General features: G+C 41.9%; 1 protein-coding gene and 1 pseudogene across 5 annotated transcripts in view; one reads left to right on the forward strand and one right to left on the reverse strand.

Annotated features, from left to right (window-relative positions):
• Arhgap26 (Rho GTPase activating protein 26) overlaps window positions 1-22,804 on the reverse strand; it is a 466,045-nt gene that overhangs the window by 398,996 nt on the left and 44,245 nt on the right. The gene's annotated exons all lie outside the window — the stretch shown is intronic.
• Window positions 10,087-11,796, forward strand: LOC101720810 (60 kDa heat shock protein, mitochondrial pseudogene; annotated as a pseudogene).

Raw genomic sequence — 22,804 nt, forward strand, 5'->3', positions numbered from 1 at the left:
GCCACAAGGCCAAATGCAGAGGCGGCTGGCACAAAGCCAGTGACTCTTGTTCCTCAGGTCTCATCTAACAATTTCCTGCTTTTCATATAACAAAAAATAGAATAAAAACCCCAGAAACCCTGTCTCCTCATTCATAGCAGATCAGAAACAGCCAACCTAGAGAGAGAGAAGCATTTGGCAAAAATCTGTGTGATGGCAGGTGAGGTGACAATGGACACATTGAAGAAAATGAAAAACTGAAACATCCAGACTCAAAATTACACAGTACATCAATGAAGCACATGATGACAGACCTGAGAGATCAAGAAAAAAAGCTGGCTTCTGCTTCAGCATCCTCTGTTTTTAAAAGCAGGGACATCCCTAACATTTATAATAGGTTTTTAATCAAGTATTTAAAAGTTATAAAGTCTTGGCATTTGTAACAGCAAGAGACAGCAGGGCTGGGTAATAATAGGCCAACAGGACTATGGACTCCTCTGGGCTTTAATGCTGAGAGTAATTCCACAATCAGTGATGTGACCAGGGACCTGGGGACTTGCTACAGCTAAGGGGTCTCAAGAAAGCCCTGTTTCTTCCACCACTAAAATTCTGTGCGAGCGAGTATGGTGGTGACAAGTCATGGTGTGAAGCCCAGTGATGGAGGGGGCATCCTGACTACTGCACTGACAACCAGTGTCTGATTCGCTCTCCATGATAACCCTGGGGCTTGGCACGTAATGGTAACTCAATAAATGGCCACTCCATGAATGACCAACATTGTGTGATTCAAATAAATTACTTTGCTTTTATTAAACTTTAATTTCCTGCTCCACAAAATGGGTGTGACAACTCCTACACTGTAGAATTGTGGTGAGGATTAGGTAAGTTAGTGATGTAAAGCACCTCACCCAGGACCTGGATACTGGCCTCACTGTGCTGACCGTATGGCCAACCATCAGCTCTCAGGAAATCTGACCTAGGAAACAGCACTGTCTCCCTAACAGTAATAGAGGGTAGTATCAGTTCACTAGCCCATTAACTATATGAAACACAATTTGAGTAAGTATCATACCTTCTTCCTCTAAAAAAAAAAAAAAGTCCCCCAGTACAGCACTGTCTCACTGGTTACTAACACAGTTGGAAGCTAGAACAGTTTCTAGTTTTATAAATAAAGCACAGAAGTAACTCTCCACAGGATGACTCGCAAATCCATAACAAAATGTAGGTCTTCTGACCTCTTCCTCATCATCTTTCCTTGGGCACAACAAACTGCTCACATGCATCATGAATAGAATTCCTCAAATCCCAGCCTGCAGACAGACAGAAGGAAAAGCAACATTGTCGCCAGCAGAGTTTAAACCTAAATTCTCACTGATTCCATCAAGGACATCTATAAATGATACTTTCTGGTTCAGGAGAAGTTTCCTCCTCACTGATCCAGTATTTCCGTGAAACAGAAAAGGCTTTTTAGAGTATCTTATAGAACATGGGCTTTTGACTACTTCTTGCCATATCCTTCAGTCAGTGCTGTCAACTTAGCTTTTCAAAACAATTTTTTTAATTTTAAAGTTCTGAATGTCCTAGAAGGAATTTATTGTTCTGTTAATGAAGTACAATAGAAAAATAACCTTCTGAACTCTAGGTGGCCTGTGGGCAGGGAAGAAATTAAACTGAAGGAGGCCATTCTGCTTCTGACACCCAGGCAGTCTCCAAGGAGAGGCCTTCTCCTGGGCTGTGCCATGGGGGAGACCAGCCTTTAGGGTCCTCCCTCTCTGGCTCCAAATCCCTGTCCCCACATACACCTCCATCGGAAGGGCAGTGAATGAAAGAGGCCTCTCTGTCCACACGGCCTCCCCCTGAGAGAAATGTCCTAACAAGCCACTGCAATGATCCCACCCTTGTTCAATAACAATGATGGTAGCAGTAGAAATAGTAATGATTATGATTACTAATAAAGAGTCGGGCTGGATGTGGTGGCACACACTTGTAATCCCAGCACTCTAGGAGGCTGAGGAAGGAAGATCAGAAGTTCAAACCCATCCTGGGCAATCTGGTGACTTAGCAAGATGCTGTCCCAAAATTTAAAAATAAAAAACGGGTCTGGGAATGTAGATTAGTGTGAATGCCCTAGTTCAATCCCCAGTACTACAAAAAAAAAGAAATTGATCCATTCATAAATAAAGAATATGAGTCATATATTAGATAATGTTAGAATCACCTCAAATATATTAACTGATTTAAATCCTTACAATTATCCCATGAAGGAGGCACAGTTATTATCCCCAAGATCTACAGCTAGAGCATGGCATTCTTCACCACAGCCTTTGCTACTTAGAGGGGTGTTAGGAGCTTTCTCAGGAGGCGGCCATGGGGACATTCACTGCTAGTGCCTCACTCAGGGCCCCTCTGCTGGAGATGGGCATAGGGACAGGGATGTGGAGCCAGAGAGGGAGGACCCTAAAGGCTGGTCCTCTCCCCACAGGACAGCCCACTTCCCAAGCATGAGGGAGAGAGAAGGGTACCTCTTGTTCTAGCTGTAGGGAAATTAGAATACAGAATTCACACACAAGAAACAATGGATACTTCTAAGCGAGGGAAAAGAGTTGCTGGACTGTTTTTACTAGCTACTAGTAAAAGGTACCAGCCTACTGCTTTGCCTGCAGTAGCAAAGGACCAATGACCTTCAATAAATACTTAACATATGATAGATTCTCCCTAGCTCTTAAAATAGAGTTCCTGCATATTTTGCTGAAATTTTAGGCATTCTTGGTGCCGTGACCTATTATTAGGGTTTCGAAAAGCCTATTACAGCCAATGCATTGTGCTTGGATCCTTCATTCTTTATATGTTCTGCAGAGCCAGAGATACAACTTCAAGGACCACCGTCTGTGGCTGTCTCAACAAGGAGGCCTGGTGGCAGCCAGCAGTCACCCCTCCTACCTTTGCTGGCTGTGTAATCCTTCTAATCCTGCCCAGCTCCATGCTGCCTGGCACCAGAGGCCATGGGTAATAATTTAACAAATCACCTGTCAAGCTCCCAATCTGGAGTTTTTACAGCTGCCAGGGCTGCTGCCCTGCAGGATGATCAGCTAGACTGGCAGGTTCCAGGGCTAGGAGAGCCCACACACTTCCAGCTCTGCCTGTCAAAGAGAATCAGGTAAAATGTTTGGCAAGGGGCAACCCTCAAAGACTATGCCTCCTAATCCAGACTTAGTTCCCTGGGCTTTTTCAAATGCTCCCATACTGCCAAATACAAGAACTAACTAACAGATAGACAGCTTTGCTCAACAAGCAACAACACATACTCTCAGGAACTCAGCTCACAGGAATATCCCAGGATGCAGCTGTCAGATAATGAATGGATAAAGAAAATGTGGTGCTTTTACACAATGGAGTACTACTCTGCCATAAAGAAAGGTGGATTTGAGTAATCTGTAGGAAAATGGATGCACCTTGAAACCATGTTAAATGAAATAAATCAGACACACAAGTTTAAATAATCATATCTTAGATGAGAAGCCCAAATTATAAATAAAGAGCAAAATAAAAGATAGATAATAGGAAGTAGGGAGATATACACTTCTCAAATGGGAAGAGACTCAAGAAACAGAGGAAGGAGAAGAGGAGGAAAGGGGAAGAAAAAAGGAATCAAGACATGTTATATACATGTACCAACACCATACAAGGAATTTAAACATTATTAACACAAACATGTACTAATAAAATCAAAACAGAGAGGGAGAGGGTGCACTGCAGCAAATGTAACCAAAAATGTAACCAACTTGGAAGCTCGTATTGTGTTCCACAAACAAATAAATATGATGTGAAACTAATCATGGAGTTTATCTCAAAATGTGCATGCATGAGTCACACCCTGCTCAGGACCACAGGAAAAAAACAGGTGAAATGACCCCAAACTACTTATAATATCCATCTATTACTTTGCTCTTATCTGTAAACCACAGATCTTTTAAGGGTTACAAATAAGATGCCCACTTCTAAATGGTGGAAGCTCTGCCGAGACAGGCCTTACGCAGAAACAAATCATTTTGTCCAAAGCAGTGATAGGGAGAAGAAACCTAAAGCAAGACTGCCTTTAAATAACTACCAGTAAGCTACAAGCTGTCACAAGCAATTACTGCTGTCAGGTATGTGTTAACATGCACACAATGACATTTCTATTAAAGTACGACTGTAGAGCACTAATTTTTAGGATAATCTAAAAAACTGTCTCAAACAAGACTCAGCTCTAAGTCTTCTGAAGGGAAACTGATTTTTCCCTCACAATATTTGTGACCAATGCTTTGAGATGTTTGCCACCAACATTAGATTACACGGGATAATTTAATTTGTTCCAAAAATAAAGAGAGTGGTGTCTAAGGTCACAGAGCCCCTAGACACAGGCTTTAGTAAGATGGACAGAGGGAGAAGTAGAAACATACTCAGCCATTTGTGCTTTTACTTCTGCAGAAGGCTGAAGAGAAAAACCTAGAAGGGAGAGGCACATGAATGCTGACTTCTGGCAGACATCAGGGTGGCCCACATTTTGTATCTGTATAGGCGGACCATTTTAAGGAGCCCTCCAGAAGCCATGGCCCCATGTATACCATGGCTTTCTGTAGGTCAGTGCCCTTGCCTGGGGAGAGTTAAAGGTTCATGTGTCTAGCATGAGCTTCAAGCTCAGATGCTCATGGAGGCAACCCCTCACTCCTCCCTCAACAGCCGAGAGATGCTGGCCAAGAGACTTTATAAGTTTGTTCAGCTATAAAATGGGAAGAATGATGCCACCTACTTCATAACATTGAGAGAATTAAATGACAAAAAGTTATTTCAAGCACTAAGTACAATATGTGTCTCATGGCTCAGTCATTCAGCAAATATTCACTGACTGCTCCTCATGTGCTGGGCACTGTGCTAGAGATGTAGGGTAAACAGGGAATCATGTGGGGCTCTGGCTTCAACAACTCGTCTGTTTAGCAGACATCCATGTAACCAATAAGGCATCAAATGTTCCAGATGAGGACCAAAAATAAACACACACAATAAAAAAAGACAAATGCTTTGTTGTAATTCAGAATGGATTTTAATTGTGACAGGAATCAAAAAAATAGATTGGGTATCATATTATATTTGTTTCCTACAAAGGACTTATACTGAGATTCAACCCTGCAGGGTTTTTTCACCCACATACTTACAGAGAGTTGATGTTCAACAGTGAATTAAAATTCACCTTTAACTAGAGGAGGTGCTGGATCAATACACACCAAAATGAGAACAACCTTCTCCTTCAGAGATGAACAGAGTCCAGTGTGAATATAGCCAGAACACATATAATAGTAAACCTGAAGATACCTGGACATCAGCTGGCTGTGTTTATTAACCGTGAGTAACCAGGCAACTCTCCAGACAAATACACAACTAATCTGCCCTATTATTGGCAATTCTTCAAAAGTCATTGCAACAGACAGATAAAAATTCCTAGGCAAAAACCAAGTAGAGGAAGAAAAAGAACCAGCAAAGACCTCTCCAAAATAATCATGCCAAGCTGAGAAGCAAAAGCTATCACTTCCCATAAAAAGCCCATAATGACATTCAAAAGAAATGCCTTACGGGGGATTAAATTTAACAGGTCAATGTTTTATCACTGCTAACTTTTTATTTCCCCCAAAGAGTTGGGTCAGGAGGCACCTATGGCCAACCTAACAGCTGATGTCAGATCTAGCTCTATTAGAGCTAGATAAAGGTCAAAAATCCCTTTATCTAGCTCTGACTCAATCTATGATCAGCTGAGCACCAATAACAAAAGGACAAAAAGGAGAAACATTATACATAGAGGCACTCTATTTTCTAGAAATGCTGTAAGGAGAGAGCTGTCCCCAGCACCAAGGAGGAGCCTTCCAGGCTGTTGTACCACTGCCCCCGGCACCAAGGAGCAGAGCCACCCACAGTGCCAAGGAGGTGAGCCACACAGGCACCAGCAGCACACACCCCTCTCCATCCACCACTGAAATGAGAAGACTTGTAAACAAGTCTCAAAACCAGACTTCCAGATCACCTGAAGCAACCCCAAAGGGAAACACGGTGGAACAATCTGATACTCAACCACCTGGACTCCGTGAACTGGCAATAAAAGGAGACGTGGAAAAAATGAAAAGAGACATAATTTCTAAGAACAGCAGAGATTCTGCCCATAGTGCAAGACATGATTAATAAATCTAGAGGACACAGATTAAAAAAATTGAGGAGCTGAGGAACATGATGGAATCCCAACATAGGAAACAAATGGAATACATAAAACACATGCAAACAGATTGCCAGGAGATTAAAAGCTCCACTGAAAGTTTACACAGTAGAACGAGCCAATGTGAGGGCAGAATTTCAGATATAGAAGATAAGATTGCAATTAGTGACCAGGAAAAGAAAGATTGCTTCAAAATTATAAGGGAACATGAGAAATCATCCAGCAGCTGCTAGATGATGCAAAGAAGAATAACATAAGACTGATTGGAGTCAATGAAGAAACAGGTGAGAGTGCAGATGACATAAAAAAACTGTTCACAGAAGTGATGGCAGAAAACTTCCCCAGCAGGGGAAAAGAGCTTGACATACAGATAAGTGAGGTATATAGGACTCCAAATAGCCTTGATCAAAAAAATCTACACATAGGCATATAATAGTTAAGGTTCCAGAAACCCAACAGAAGAACAAAATTCTACAAGCAGTTAGAGGACAGAAACGAATCACATGCAAAGGAAAGCCTACCAGAATCACAGCAGACTTCTCAACACAAACCCTCAAGGGAAGAAGAGCTTGGAGTGACATATTTCAAGTCCTAAAGGAAAATAGCTTCCAATCCAGACCGATGTACCCTGCAAAACTGTCTTTCAAAATTGATGGAGAAATAAGATACTTTCATGACAAAGAGCACCTGAGGAACTTCATGAATACCAAACCAGCACTCTAAAAAGTTTTAGAGACTATCCTAGGAAAAGACAATGAGGATCACAAGCTCAGAAAGCCCAGCAGAATGAATCTATTGGGCACAACAAGAAATTAAATGCAAAGGGGGAGAATCCAACAAAGAGAAAAAGTAATGACAATGTAAGTCAATATGTTTCAATTATACCCATCAATGTTAATGGTCTCAATTTACCAATCAAAAGAAATAGACTGGCAGAATGGGTCAAGGAGCCAGATCCAACAATATGCTGCATACATGAAACACACTTAATTCAAAAAGAAAATCATAGACTGAAAGTTAAAGGGTGGAAAACAATAATCCATGCGACAGGAACCCGAAAAAAAGCAGGAGTAGCTATCGTCTTTGAAGATCAAGTAGATTTCAAACTAACACTAATTAAGAGAGACAAGGAAGGACTACATCCTTGTAAAGGGAACAATTTAAGAGGAAGAGAAGACAATCATAAATATATATGCACAAAACACTAGTATTCCCAACTATATAAAACAAATAATAACAGACATGAAAAACCATATAAGCACTAATACAATAGTAGTGGGGGACCTCAATACCCCACTGTCAGAAATAGATAGATCAACTAGACAAAAATAAGAAATGAAATACTAGAACTCAATCAGCTCTTAAACAAATGAACTTAACAGATGTTTACAGGGTGTTCCACCCCACAAAATCAGAATACACATTCTTTTCAGCTGCACACAGGTCATTCTCCAACACAGACCACATACTCACTCATAGAACACGTTTAAGTAAGAGCCAAGGAATTGCAGTTATCCCCTGCATATTATCAGACCATAGTGCGATGAAATTGGAGATCAATAGCAAAACAAATCCAAGAATTTCAGAAACACATAGAAATTGAACAACACACTTTTGAATAACCAATGCGTCAGAGGAAATTAAAGAAGAAATCAGACAGTTCCTTCAATTAAATGACAATGACAATACAACATATCAGAATCTATGGAACACAATGAAAGCAGTCTTACAAGGGAAATTCATAGCAGCAAATATTCATATTAGGAAAACAGAGCGAGCACAATTAAACAACCTGATACTGAACCTCAACCTGATAGAAAAAGAAGAGCAGGATAAACCCAAAGCTCATACAAGGGAGGAAATTATAAAGATCAGAGGAGAAAGCAATGCAATGGAGACTAAGAGAATGATACAAAAAATAATGAAGGCAAGAGTTGGTTCTTCAAAAGAATCAACAAAATTGACAAACCCTTAGCCAACCTTATCAGAAAAAGGAAGGAAAAGGCCCAAATCCATGCAATTGGGAATGGAAAGGGTGAAATTACAACAGACCCAGCAGAAATGCAGAGGATCATCAATACATACCTTGAGAACCTACATGCCAATAAGATGGAAAACACAGAAGAAACGGACAGGTTCCTAGACATATATGAATTACCAAAGTTGAATGAAGAAGACCTAAAAGTTCTAAACAACCCAATATCAATCAATGAAATTGAAAATGTAATTAAAAACTTACCAACTAAGAAAAGCCCAGGTCCTGGTGACTTCACCACTGAATTCTACAAGACATTTTGAGAGGAACTGGTGCCACTGCTGTTTAAACTCTTCAATGAAATTGAAAGGGAAGCAATACTCCCAAATTCATTCCTGGAAGCAAGCATAACCTTAATCTTCAAAGTAGAGAAAGATCCAACTGAAAAAGAGAACTCTAGGCCAATCTCACTAATGAACATAGATGCAAAAATCCTTAATAAGATACTGGCAAATAGAATGCAGAAGATCATTATAAAGATCATACACCCTGACCAAGTGGGATTCATCCCAGGGATGCAGGGATGGTTCAACATATGCAAATCAATAAATGTACTACACTATACCAATGGAGCCAAGGACAAAAACCGTATGATCATCTCAATAAATGCAGAAAAAGCATCTGACAAAATCCAACATGCATTTAAGATAAAAACCCTACAAAAAATTGGAATCTTGTAAAAGCCATCTATAAAAACCAACAGCCAATATCATACTATATGGTCAAAAACTGAAATCCTTTATACTAAAATCAGGAACAAGACAAGGATGTCCACTATCACCACTCCTGTTCAATACAGTTTTGGAGGGGCCAAGGATTTAGCTAAGTGGTTCCGGTGCCGGCTTTGCAAGCACAAGGTCCCAAGTTTGATCCCCAGTACCCAAAAGAAGATTTAATAAAAGGATTTAAAAAAAAAATTATATATATATATATATATATATATATATATATATATATATATACACACACACATATATATAGTTTTGGAAACATTTGCCACAGCAATTAGACAAGAGAAATAAAAGGAATAAAGATAGAAAATGAAGAAGTCAAATTGTCATTATTTGCAGATGACATGATACTCTATATAGAAGACCCCAAAAACTCCACCAAAAGTCTTCTAGACTTAATAACCAAATTCAGTAAAGTAGCTGGATACAAGATCAACACACAAAAATCAATAGCTTTCCTCTACATAAACAACAGACTCACTGAGAAAGAAATAGGGCAAACAATTCCTTTCACGATAGCATCCAAAAAACTGAAACACCTAGGAATAAACCTAACAAAAGAAATCAAAGACCTCTTCTCTGAAAACTATAGCACTCTGAAAAAAGAGACTGAAGACAGTATCAGAAAATGGGAAGACATCCCTTGCTCATGGGTAAGAAGAATCAACATAGTGAAAATGGCCATACTTCCAAAACTGCTATATAGATTCAATGTAATCCCAATTGAAATCCCAGCAGCATACTTCACAGACTTTGAGAAAACAATCCAAAAATTCATTTGGAACAAGAAGAAACCTAGAATAACAAAAGCAATTCTAGGTAACAGAGACATGGCAGGGAGTATCACAACCCCCAACTTAAAACTATACTACAAAGCTACTGTGATAAAACAGCATGGTATTGGCAAAGAAACAGACCTGAGGATCAGTGGAACAGATCAGATGATGCAGAAACAACTCCAGACACACTCAGACACCTCATCTTCGACAGAGGAGCCAAACATCCTCCACTGGAGGAAAGATAGCCTCTTTAATATATGGTACTGCTCTCACCACCAACGGCTTCCTCACCACGTGCGTCCCCACTGCTGCCCCACAGAAATGCTCCAGCTACCCACAGTCCTCTGCCAGGCAAGGTCAGTGTCCCGGGCGCTGACCCCGAAGCTCACTTGAGCTTATGCCAAAGACGTGAAATTCGGTGCAGATGCCCATGCCCTCATGCTTCAGGGTGTAGGCCTTCTGGCCAACGCCGTTGCCGTTACAATGGGGCCTAAGGGAAGAATAGTGATCATTAAACCCAGCTGGGGAAGTCCCAAAGTAACAAAAGATGGTGTGACTGTTGCAAAGTCAATTGATTTAAGACAAATACAAAAGTATTAGGGCTGAAATTGTTCAAGATGTCACCAACAACACAAACGCAGAGGCAGGAAATGGCACCACCACTGCAACTGTCCTAGTGCGCTCCATTGCCAAGGAAGGCTTCAAGAAGATCAGCAAAGGCGTGAACCCCATGGAAATCAGGAGAGGTGTGATGTTAGCGGTTGACGCTGTGATTGCTGAGCTTAAGAAAGTCTAAGACTGTGACAACTCCCAAAGAAATTGCTCAGGTTGCTACAATTTCTGCAGATGGAGACAAAGAAATTGGCAACATCACATCTGATGCCATGAAGGTCGGAAGGAAGGGCGTCATCACAGTGAAGGATGGAAAAATCTTGAATGATGAATTGGAAATCATTGAAGGAGTGAAGTTTGATCGAGCATGTATTTCTCCATACTTTATTAATACATCAAAAGGCCAGAAGTGTGAATTTCAGGATACCTATATTCTACTGAGTGAGAAGATTTCTAGTGTCCAGTCCATCGTACCTGCTCTTGAAATTGCCAGTGCTCACCGGAAGCCCTTGGTCATAATTCCTGAGGGCACTGACAGAGAAGCTCTCACTACCCTGGTTTTGAACAGGCTAAAGGTTGGTCTTCAGGTTGTCGCAGTCAAAGCTCCAGGGTTCGGTGACAATGGGAAGAATCAGCTGAAAAACATGGCTATTTCTACTGATGGTGCAGTCTTTGGAGAAGAGGGGTTGACCCTAAATCTTGAAGATGTTCAGGCCCATGACTTAGGAAAAGTTGGAGAGGTCATCATGACCAAAGATGATGCCCTGCTTTTGAAAGGCAAAGGTGACAAAGCACAAATTGAAAAACGTATTCAAGAAATCACTGAGCAATTAGAAATCACAACCAGTGAATATGAGAAGGAGACACTGAGTGAGCCACTGGCGAACCTTTCAGACGGAGTGGCTGTGCTGAAGGTTGGTGGGACAAGTGATGTCAAGATGAATGAGAAGAAAGATGGTCACAGATGCCCTCAATGCTAGGAGGGCAGCTGTGGAAGAAGGCATTGTGCTAGGTGCTGGCTGTGCCCTGCTTCAGTGCATTCCTGCCCTCAACGCCTTAACACCTGCTAATGAAGATCAAAAAATTGGCATAGAAATTATTAAAAGAATATTGAAGATTCCTGAGATGACCATTGCTAAGAATACAGGTGTGGAAGGATCTCTGATAGTTGAGAAAATCCTGCAGAGCTCCTCTGAGGTTGGCTATGACTCTATGCTCGGAGACTTTGTGAATATGGTAGAGAAAGGAATCATTGATCCAACAAAGGCTGTAAGAACTGCTTTGCTGGACGCTGCGGGGGTGGCCTCTCTGTTAAGTACAGTAGAAGTCATGGTCACAGAAATCCCTAAGGAGGAGCAGGACCCTGCCATGGGTGCCATGGGCGGGATGGGTGGCAGGATGGGCGTCGGTATGTTCTAGCCTAGAGTAGCACGTGGCCCTTGCTGATGAACTGTGACAGGAAGCTCCACACAGGGTCCTCCCCAGTAACTGGAGAATTCGGATGAAGGAAATGAAGAGAAGGCTGGCTATAAGGTAATCACACACCCATCATTGCTGGTTTCAGTTACAATATATAATGGCTTACTGCTGTCATTGTCCATGCCTACAGATAATTTATTTTGTATTTTTGAATACAAAAGCATTTGTACATTCCTGAAACTGGGTGCCAGAGCCACATACCAGTGTACTGCTTTCAACTTAATCACAGAGGCATTTCTTTCTTTCTTTTTTTTTTTTTTTTGGTACCGGTTATTGAACTCGGGTCCTTGTGCTTGCGAGGCAGGTGGCAGATCCACTGAGCTAAATCCCCGGCCCTATGGAGGCATTTCTACTATTATTCTGTTACAGTCAGGATTCTAGTGCTTGCCATTACAGATGAAAAGTTCAGAAGCAGCCTTTCTATGGAGAGGAATAATTGTGTACAAAGCAGAGAAAATCAACTATTACACAAATAACCTTTGTGTAACAAAAATCTGTTTAAAGTTAAAAAAATAGAGGCCGGGGATTTAGCTCAGTGGTTCTGCCACCTGCCTTGCAAAGCACAAGGTCCCGAGTTCGATCCCCAGTACCAAAAAAAATAAATAAATAAAGTTAAAAAAATAAAATAAAATAAATGGTGCTGGAAAAACTGGGTTTCAACTTGCCAAAGATTAAACTAGACCTATATCTCTCACAATGCACTCAACTAAAATCAAAATGGATTAAAGATCTAAATAGTAAAACAGAAACGCTAAACAAGCTGGAACAGAGGTTAGGTAGAACTCTTGAAGACATCGGTGTAGGAAAAGATTTTATGAACAAAACCTCAGTTGCCCATGAACTAGCACAAACAATCAACAAGTGGGATCTCTTCTTATTAAAAAGCTTCTGAACAGCAAGAGAAATCACAGTGTGAAGAAGCAACCCACAATGTGGGAAAAAATTCTCACCTGCTGTTCCTCAGACAAAGGACTACTATCTAGAATGTACAAAGAACTTAAAAAAATCAGACCTCCCAAATTTAAAGACCCAATCCAAAAATGGGCATCTGAAATGAACAGACATTTCTCAGACAAGGAAGTAGAAATAGCTTATAAATACATGAAAAAAATGTTCAGCATCACTGGTCATTTGAGAGATGCAGATGAAAACAACGGTGAGATTCCACCTCACTCCAGAAAGAATGGCTGCTATCATGAAATCAACCAATAACAAATGCTGGCGGGGCTGTGGGGAAAGAGGAACCTTGCTCCACTGCTGGTGGGAGTGTAGACTGGTGCAAGCACTGTGGAAATCAGTATGGAGATACCTCAAAGAACTAAGACTGGAAGTCCCATTTGACCCCACTATTTCACTGCTGGGGATCTTCCCCAAAGAATTAAAAGAATCATACCTCAGTCATATATGTGCACCCATCTTCATAGAAGCACAATTTGTAATAGCTAAAACTTGGAAACAGCCCAAATGCCCATCAACTGGATCAAGAAAATGTGGTTTTTTTATAAAATGGAGTACTACTCAGCCATAAAAAATGAGAAATTAGAGACATTTATAGCTAAGTGGATGCACATTGAGGCCATACTCTTAAGTGAAATAAATAGGACACACATGTATAAATACCGAATAGTTTCTCTGGTGTAAGAAACTGAAAGTGTAAATAAGGACTAAATCTATATTAGGTCATGTGAAATAGGAAGAAAAGGGGCAAAGGGGAAGGAAGTGAGAGGGCTAGGGGAAAGGATAGAAGAGAGTGGGATTAATATGAGAAAATGGAAAAATAGGAACAAAATCTTTGTAAATAGGGAGGACTGGAGGGGTTGAAGGGAGGGCTGGGCAAGGGTGAAAAATAAGAACCAAGAGAGACTATGTAATAAAGGTCCAAATTTCCAATGATGATTGTCATTATATTGTAGACCTAAAATGTACCAATAAAATGAATTTTTTAAAAAAGAAATGCTGTAAGGAAATGTGGCTTTTTTTCTAAAAGCCTTCTAGCACAGAGGTGCACCAGAAATTGACTCTCCAGACAGGCAGAGTTCATCAGATCAAGTGTGTACAGAATTTTAGTGTTCACACAAATCATCTGGGTAAAATGCTAACAGGAACCAGGTGGAGCTCACAACTGCTATTTCTGACAACTCTCCAGATGCTACTAATGCTGCCACCCACTAACCATACCTTGAGGAGGGACCTAGACCACCTAGCTACAGTCTAGCAGTGGAATGCTCCTCCGGCAGTGAAGCCTCTGTTCGGGGTTACAGTTGGCTGGGAGAGTACAGAGGAAGGACTCTACTACCCAGAAAAGTACACAGGTGCACTTGCAAGTATGAGCACATGCACATAAAATTTCACAGATCTTTTATGGGCCATTGAAGGAAACTTCCACGGAACATGGATCCCACATTAAGAAGCTCTGCCTTAGGAAGGCTGCCAGTCACTGATACCAACACCAAACTAGTTGGAGGTAAGGTGGAGGGATGCATGCCTGTGACCACTATGGCCTCTGTGTGGGCAATTCTCCCTCTCTTCCCTTGGTCCACAGTAACATAGTTAAGAGGACTTAAAGATGAAGGAAACATTAATGGTACATTAAAAAATATATATCTCAGGAAGTCCTGTACACTGACTCCAAGATCCAGTTTACTCATCTTCAGCTCAAGTTCCACTTCAAGGAGTCTTTTCTGGTATTCTGTCTGCCCAAGTGAAGTGGGGGCTGCCTGATCTCACCACTAACTGGCACCACCTTCCCAGGTAACATGAGGTCTACGGCCAGGGCAGAAGGCTGGCCATAACAACTCTCCTCCCTAGTTATGCTTTAAGTCTAGTTTCCTCATCTGTAAAATGCAATTAAGATCAGACTCCATAGTGTTCTGGGGAAGAACAAGAAAATGCATATATGGTAATCCAGGCACTTTGCAGGTGCTTAAAAAAAGGTTTATTATTTTTTTTTATTATGGCCTTTGGGGACAAGCAGAGATCCAGATCCATTCAAAAGAAAAGATTTCTCTCTTTTCTAAACGGAAGGGCAAAGCCCAGCTCTGTCCACCCTACTGCTGCATGGACACACTCCAACAAGGCTAGTGGCAACAGCAGCAGCTGCTGCTGCTGCTCACAAACACTTGAGCATGTCTCTCTAATAACAGATTTATGATCACACAAAGACTTGAACTCTTAAACCTCAGTTTGTTCTTTTTCAATATCCTGGTCTAAGAAGGCCAAATCCAAACACAATAGGACCATTCAGAGAAAAAAGGGCCACCTTACTAAGAACTCCTTAATAATTTGTGACATAAATTGACCTAATAATGTTTTGTCCAAAGATCTCAGAAATTCTTGACAAAAACATTTTATCAGTTTGAACAACAATCCTAAGGATGGGCCAAAACCAGATTCTCAACATTAGGGCATCCTGAGCCTCTTTAAGCATGAAGTCCAAGAAAGACCCACTTTAGTCACCGAAATATGAAATGGATATTTATGCATGTCATTCTAAATGCTACAACAAAATTGCTGGGGAGGGAAACTGCAATTTCTAAAAAATTACCCTCAGAATGCTCCAATGTACATTCAATTTTTAAACCAAATGAAGTTTTAAACCCACTTATCTCCCATGAAAAAAAGGGAGACACACATATAAAATGTTGCCTGTGGTTTGAAGGATATCCCAGGTTTCCTGGTAAGCCCACTGCTCTAACACCACCAGTTAGCATTTCTCAACTTCAACCCCTCACATTCCACCTTCAATTTTTTTTAAATCAAACCCATAAATTTTTAAAATAAACTCACCTTTACTTACATTATGAAAGGAAATTTTGTACGCATTAGCTGTGGGATGGGTCCTTAGTTATATGTTTTGCAATTAAAATAGTTATCTATATAAAATATATTGTCCCTATACCACCTAAAATCATCTCCCACATCACCTGTACATGAAATCACCCCTCTTGAGAAAATGTTGTTTGTGTAACCCAGAAATGTGAAACCAACTGGGGATTTTATGAAGCCTGATATGCAGGGCGTGGCTATTCTGGAAGACCTGGCTTGGAGCCTCAGTCTGTATATGCCTGGCAGAGCTGGCTGTGGGAGGAGAGAGGTATTCCCTTTGGCCAGAAGAACAAGAGCTATGTCATGTGTGCAAGTGACTGTCATGTCCAGATGTCTGGGCCTGTCTGTCCACATCAACAGGTGAGACGATTCGCACCACCCCAGCCACTCTCCTCACTACTATGGACCACAGCGGATGGCTGACCTAGCTGAACTGGTCTGTTTCTCTCCAGGGAACTTGTAATTAGGGCACAGAGGAGCTTGTTAACTGATGCTGGAAATGCAAACTGAAGAATGTGTTAGAAGAGGGCTGGGCAGCCTCCTCCTGCCTCATGCATGCTCAGACAGAAAGCTGGTCCACTAGAGAGGCAAGTGAGAAGGCACCCCCGCAGGCCCAAGGAGAAAGTACTTACAACTCAGGTTCCTGACTTCCCAATCCCTGGTTCCAAATCAGGTATACTTCCTGCCCTTGAGGTGCATGGAATATCCCAGCTTCCCAAAGTAAAATTCTCTTCTTGGCTTCAGCTGGCTTAAGGAGACAGCTCCTCCCTGCAACCAAATCACTCTTACTAAGACTCATGGTGGTGCTTAGCCCTGGCTCTGAAGTCCGGGTGGAATTGACAAACACCTAGAAGCCAGAGGGGCATTCTTTCCAGACACGCCCTGGAGGAGGATGGGGGGGGGGGGGGGCGCCTTACGGCAGTAACAAGGAAGGTAGATTCTAATAAGCACCCTCCATGCCACTCTGGGTGAGAAGTATCACAGGAAGAAGCTGACAAATGGGCACCTGGAGCTCTTCCCTCCTGCAGTGGTAGAGAAAGAATAAGAATGATGGTAAATGCAGCCAACTGTGTTAGCATATAAACCAACTCTTTAAAAGTATTGCTTCACTTTATTCTTCGTGAGAGCCCAATGAAGGTGGTCATGTCATTTTGTTCATTTTACACATGAGGAAACTGGACCAAGTGATTCCCAAGGTGATACGACTAATAAAGAAAAGACTCAAACTCCAGATTCTGAGATCTTAACCACCACTACTTTGCTTCATTAGATGACTTTAAAGGACCAGGTAAACCTAGTATCTTAGTGACAGTAAAAGGTGCAGCCACCAAATAACAAGGAGAGTAACAAGGATAGAAGCCCTGCCTCCTGTGGCAGTCCCTGACCCCAGCCAGCAATGCCACACCTATGGGCACAGCACAAAGAAATAAAGGTGTACAGAGGTAAGAGGCTGACATACTGTGCCACCTAAGCCAAGTGCGGCTTGGCAGGCCAGAAGAATTGGTGGAGGGTGACATGGGCCCAGGTCATACAGGTGAAGTACAGTAACTTAAAAAAGAAAAAAAAAAAAGGCAGTAACCTGTACATGGCACTCTTCTCTGTAGTCCTAGGTGGGTAGAAGGGAAGCTACACTTCCAGTCCAGACAGAACTAAGGAAGTCTGCCATGAGCCAAGCTGTTCCTAAAAAATGCTGGAACAGAAAGCACATTCTTAGGGTAAGGATTAGATGACACACCCAGGGAGAGAAAGCAGAACCTGAATTACAACCCCATAGCCCATTGTGATGCCCCTATTATTTATATCTCATTTCTAAAACCTGAAGCCTAGAGCAGACAATTACCCTATCAAATGAAACTAAAACTCTGATTCTGCAAAGGCCAAAGAGATCCCAAATCTTGTCACGGAATGTTTCATTTTGTTTTGTTTTAATTAAGTTTATTGGTACATTTTAGATATAAATAATGATCACATTCACCACAGGGAATTTCTACCTGCACATGATATATCTTGATTCTTTTTTTTCCATTCCCCTCTCCTCCCTGCAACCCTTCTTCCCCTCCTTATTTACAAAAGCTTTGTCTCCATTTTTTTCTTCTTGTTTTTTTTTCCTTCCTTCCTTTCTCCCTCCCCCTTCCCTTGTTCCCCTTCCCATTTGAATATTTTCTTCCTACTTCACAATATCTATTATACATTTTGGTTTTCCACTTTTGCTCTCTCACACCACAGAAATAATGCAGTATTTAAACATGTGCATCCGATTTATCTCACTGAAGAATATGGTCTCAAGATGCATCCATTCACCTAGAAATGTCTCAAGCTTACTCTTTTTTTTTTAATTTTTTGGTACTGGGGATCGAATTCAGGACCTTGTGTTTTTGAGGCAGGCATGGTGCCACTGAGCTAAATCCCTGACCCCAAAGCTTATTCTATTTTTTAGCAAACAGTATTCCACTTATTAAAAAAAAAAAAATCCACAGCTTCTTTATCCATTCATTGGCTGATGGGCATGTGGGCTGTGTCCAAGACTTAGCAATTACAAACTGTGTGGTTATAAACAGGGGTGTGCATATATCACTGTGGTATGATTCTTTTAATTCTTTCAGGAAGATACAAAGAAGGGCAATAGCTGTGTCAAATGGAAACTCTAGTATTAGTTTTGAGAAATCTCCAACCTGATTTCCACAGTGGTTGCACCAGTGTACACTCCCATCAGCAGTGGAGAAGGGTTCTTTTTTCCCCACAGCCCCACTAGCATTTGTTATTGGTTGATTTCTTGATAGCAGCCATTCTTTCTGGAGATGTAATCTCAGTGTTGTTTTAATTTGCATCTCTCAAATAACCAGTTATGTTGAATACTTTCTCATATTTTTATTTGTCATTTGTACTTCTTCATCTGAGGAGCACCTCTATTTCAGATGCCCATTTTTGGATTGGGTCTTTAAATTGGGGGGGTCTGACTTTTTTGAGTTCTTTATTCTAGATATTAGTCCTTTATCTGTACATATTTAATGCAATGCCAATCAAAATACCAATAGCATACCTCACAGAATTAGAGAAAACAATCCTAAAATTCATTTGGAACTAATGGAAACCTAGAATAGCAAAAATGATTCTGGGCAATAAAGGCAAGGAAGGGGGCATCACAATCCCTGACTTTAAATTATACTACAAAGCTACTGTGATAAAAACAGCATGGTACTGGCAAAAAAAGAAAAGAAAGAAAAGACCCAAGGATGGATGAAACAGATTACAAGATGCAGAAACAACTCCAAACACACTCAGCCACCTAATCTTTGATGAAGAGGCCAAACACCTTCACTGGAAGAAAGATAGCTTCTTTAATAAATGGTGCTAGAAAAATTGGATTTCAACATGCCAAAGATTAAAACTAGACCTGTATTTCTCACCATGCACTAAACTAAAATCGAAATGGATCAAAGATCGAAATATTAAAGCAGAAACACTAAACAGGCTGGAAGAGAGGTTAGGTAGAACTCTTGAAGACACTGGTGTAGCAAAAGATTTCATGAACAAAACCTCAGTCTCACATGAACTAGCGCAAAGAATCAACAGCTGGGATCTCATCTTCTTAAAAAGCTTTTGCGCAGCAAAAGAAATCACCAACAGAGTGAAGACACAACCCACAGAGTGGGAAAATTTTTTTGCCAGTTTTGTTTTCTGAGACAGGGTCTCGCTATATAGTTTGGGCTGGCCTTGAACTCATTATGAATCTCAGGTTTGATCCCAAACTCGTGCAATCCTCCTGCAACCTTCTGAGTGCTGGGATTATAGACATGTGCCACCATGCCCAGGTTACTGTCAGAAAATTTTAAACAAGGCACATGAACTTTTCAATGTTGATACTGCTGATCTTCCCATAAAAGTACTTTCCACCATCTTGGACGTAGGGATGAACAGTGCAATTGACATGTAACAATGCAGGACCATTTGGGCCAGTCACTGAGGCAGGCACTGAAGTTGGCCAATCTGTCATACCACCTCATGAGAGGGAGACACAGAGCTGCCCATGGCTGGGAATGTAGTCTGTGGTCAGAGAACAGAAATAACAAAGAGGCTGGCTAAAATGAGAGCCACACCCATAATTCAACCCCACCCATGGGCCACCAAAGGTCCACATGGCTTTCATCATCTCTACAACAGGAAAACCCATCTTCTGAAGCAAGGCTCGCAAGGCACCATCCTCTCAGTGTTCCTCTCCTGCATCCTGTTCATCTTGTCGATCCTCTTTTCTCCTCTTACTTTTGAAGGGAGACAGCCCCCCAAGTTCTTCCCAAAACCTGTTTTCTCTTTTGTTTCAACGGCTCTGGAGGTGACATTCGCTGCTTTCCCTCAAGAGCACCGCTCCTGCTCTTCCAGCTATCTGCTGAACCTCATCACCTGAATGCTCCTCCATCTTGCTCCCTCCCCCTCCCTCCCTCCCACCTGAGTTCTTGTTGCTGGCACAGGGAAAAAAAAATAACATTTACTAAACTTCCCACACCTGCCAGACACCATGCTGGGTGCTTCCCATGTTGCTTCATCTAAAAGAATAAACTCTCAGGCACCCAAGTTACAAAATCTCATTATTCTGCCTGTCTCCTCCCTCTTCCTCAGCTCCTGCATCTAGTCAGTGACCAAGGCCCAGAGGTGTTCTCTCCCTTTCACTACATGGCCCTCTTCTAGGCACCTACTTAGTCCCCTTCCTCTCACACTCTGAGCATCTCTTGCCCCCATGCAACCTACACAGGACAACTACCTGCTGGAGCACAGTGCCTGCTCAAGACCTTCCACCGGGCCCATGTTCCTCCCAGCCAAATCACAGGAAGCCTGCCAAACCTGGCTCTGACGTCCCTTCCAACTTACTATCTACCACGTCCCTGCAAGCCAGCTGGACCCCAGCCAAACCACATGATTCCCCTTCCCTGATCCATGCTGAACTTTCCAAGGCTTGGCTCATAGTCCCTTCTATCTCATGTGCCATTTCCTTCCATTTCTTCAGCCCTAATTCTTCTTTCTCCAAGGCCCGGTGGAGCTGTGGTATCTCCTAAACATGCCTTCACTTCTCCCGCCATGGAGAGTGACTCTGTCTTCCTGTCCACTCCAGCTTCACTCATCTCCTGTGGCACTATTTAACTGTGTCCTCTAACAGACTGGAATGTCTTCAGGGACAGGGACTGAATAGGTGCCCTCCCCTTCTCTCTCCTTTCCCCTCTCCTCTCCTCTCTTCTCCTCTCCCCTCCCCGGCCTCTCTCTCTCTCTCTCTCTCTCTCTCTCTCTCTCTCTCTCTCTCTCTCTCTCTCTGCAGCCACTGTATCTGATGTACTCTTTCACCAAAACGGTATCTATTTATTCATTCAGCACATATTTTCTCAATGTCTACTATGCATGAAGGTGCTACCACACACTCAGTAAATAATGGTGAACCAAAAAAAAAAAAAACAGTCCCTACTTTCATGGGCTTCCCATCTACGGAGGAGATGAACTTGTGCAAAGGAGTGTATATTTAGAGACAGCTCTGTACTACAGAAGGAAAGAATCAGGGTCCTGTAGAAGCACAGTGGGACTAGGAAGACTAGCCAAAGAAGAGAGGTTGGGATGAGCCTGAAAAATGAGTGAGAGGGAAAAAGGCAAAAGTGCTCTAAGTCCAGGGAACAGCTAATGTAAATGCCCTGTGGCGGGCAAAAGCAGAATCAGTGTGGGTAGAGACTGGGAAGGAGTCAGGGGAAAGGTATAATATGGTTATAGAGACAACTCAATAAATGTGGAGTGAATATAAATATATTAACCTCACCAATTAGAATACTTTTTTTAACCCATAAAACTAACCTTAGACGTGATAAAACACCAAACATAACTTTTCAAAAACTTCTTTCCCATTTGAAAAGTATTGTTCTCTAAAACGATTAAAATTGAGTCAGGCATGGTGATGCACACCTGTTATCCCACCACTTGGGAGGCTGAGGCAGAAGGATGGCCATGAGTTCGAGGCCAGCCTGTGCTACATAGTGAGTGCAAGGCCAGTCCGAACTACATAGCAAGACCCTGTCTCAAGGAAGGTAGGAAGGAAGGAAGGAAGGAAGGAAGGAAGGAAGGAAGGCAGGCAGGCAGGCTGGCTAGCTAGCTAGCTGAGTTCTTAGCTAGAAACAGAAAATCACACAAGGTTAGAATCTGATTAAAATGTGATTCCATGAATAATAAAATGTTATTTTATCCTTGAATTAGATGCCAGCCAATTGACAAGGGTAACAGCCTGCTGACAATCCCACATTGATAATACGAACAGAGGCTACCAGCTGGCTAACAGTTGTTGACCATTGATAATCTGCACCACATCCCATGGGGTAGATACTATTATTTCATCTGACAGGTAAAGAAAACGAAGCTCAGAGAGGTTAAGCAATTAGCCCACTCTCACACTGGTGAGAAGCAGTAGAGCCAGGCTCTAAACAGGAGTCGGCGGGACCCCAGAGCATACACCCTGAAACCCATCCTACACAGCCTTACAAAGGAGCTGCCTTGTCAGCATCATGTCATGCAAACTAGCTGGGACTTCATGTATTTATCTCACCTCGCTGTGCTGAGGGTGTAAAGCCACTGACTGAATATCGACAGTGCAAGAGACAAAAGTGTCCCCAAAGGACACATGTAACTTCTGGTGTTTGCTCCCTTCCTGTTCAGGTCTCCCTCCCACCCCAACTCTTCCTCCAATTTTAATAAAGGAAAGTTTTCCAGTTCATTGCAATACTTAATGTCCTGAGAGAACAGGAATTGGAAACTGATGAGTCTCCTTAGGCTACATCCCAGCCAAAGTCAACAGGCTACAAACCCCTCTCACAGACAGTCACTGTTTACAGCACGTCAAACCGGAAGGAGAGGGATCGCAGATTACTGGAAAGCTCTAGCCATGGTTTTCCCAACTCCTAATGAAGTTGAGTCCCTTCTAAAGGACAATGTCACTCTTTCACCATCAACAAATCCTTCCCCAAAGTATCCCAACTCCTCCCTTTCAAATCCTATCTGAAAGTAGCCAGGATGCAATGGTAAATGAGAAAATCTTACTTTCTGGTTGTAAATAAAACTGTCCACCTACTGCTGACCTGGCCAACCCCCTGAGAAGCAGCCA

This window comes from Heterocephalus glaber, unplaced genomic scaffold, assembly GCF_053883595.1.
Source record: "Heterocephalus glaber isolate CG9 unplaced genomic scaffold, H.glaber_assembly_v1.0 deba00001463, whole genome shotgun sequence".
Taxonomy (NCBI): Eukaryota; Metazoa; Chordata; class Mammalia; order Rodentia; family Bathyergidae; genus Heterocephalus; species Heterocephalus glaber.